Here is a 1,239-nt window from a genome sequence, read left to right on the forward strand (position 1 = left end):
GGGCGCAGCGGTATTCTGGGGCGTGGCCCGTGATACCTCAGCTGAGGGGACAGGCCCTGCCTTGGGGAATCACCTGACTGCTAGGCACATCTTGAGATGAATTCCTGCTAAGGGCCTCACAGTGCCCTGTGAAAGGTTTATTTATTCTATTTCACAGATTAGGAAAATGGAGCTCAACTAAGTGGCCTGTTCAAAGTCACTCTGTGACTTAAGAGGCAGATAAGACATTCTGACCAGGTCCGACCGGCTCTAGTCCTCAGCTTGGCCTCAAGGCAGGTGGGGAGTGTTGCTCTAAGGTCTCTAGGGCTCAGGATCCTGCCCTCATGCCCACCCCATGCCCAGCCTCGGGGCCGTACAACTTGCCAAGAGGAAACCACTCCTCTCAGCACATTTCAGTCCAGCCTCTCAGGCTCTGCAAGCCTGGAAGGGCCCAGAGATCACGTGGTTCAGTAGAGTTTGGTTGTGTTTAGTGGTTTTCAAAGCTTTCATTATTTTTGGAAGTAGATCCCTTAAAGTCTGTCTTTTAAAGATCTTTATAAACGTTATGCACATTTTGTACAGACAACCTACCATACAAAAGTTCAAATATTAAAATACTGTGGCTCCTATACTTAATATAGTTCATATACTAGTATGTGAGTATATACATAGAACTGCATTTGACCACCTGAAATACTACATTTGGAGACATTACTTTAGCATTTATTTCAATTATACAATTTAATTTTCATATTTTGGAGTTGATTCTTTTTTCAGCTTCCAAAAATGCTCATGCCCTTTTAAGCTGGGAGGCCCTGGGCACGGTGCCTGTGGTGCTTAATTGATAAAGTAGCTTGTACGCACAGAACATCATACTAAAAGGCTAATATGCAAATAGTTATCACGCTGTGATGCGTAACGACCAATCAGCAGGGACCTGAGGCTGCATGGCGCCTGGCCAGGGTGGGGGACCTCAGGCCGTGCCCCCTGCCTGGTGGGGCTTGATGGGGGACCTGAGGCTATGTCCCCCCCACCTGGAGGGGCTTAATGGGGGTGGGGCTGGCTGGGTCTGGGTCTCCTGCAATTTCGAAGCATGTGCAGGTGGGTGGGGACTTGACTCTGGGTCCCACGGCGCACCCCGGACTCTGACAGGAGGGAGATTTTTTAAAATATATATTGTATTGATTTTTTACAGAGAGGAAGGGAGAGGGATAGAGAGTTAGAAACATCGATGAGAGAGAAACATCGATCAGCTGCCTC

The sequence above is a fragment of the Myotis davidii genome, unplaced genomic scaffold (genome assembly GCF_000327345.1).
Source record: "Myotis davidii unplaced genomic scaffold, ASM32734v1 scaffold1047, whole genome shotgun sequence".
NCBI classification, from domain to species: domain Eukaryota; kingdom Metazoa; phylum Chordata; class Mammalia; order Chiroptera; family Vespertilionidae; genus Myotis; species Myotis davidii.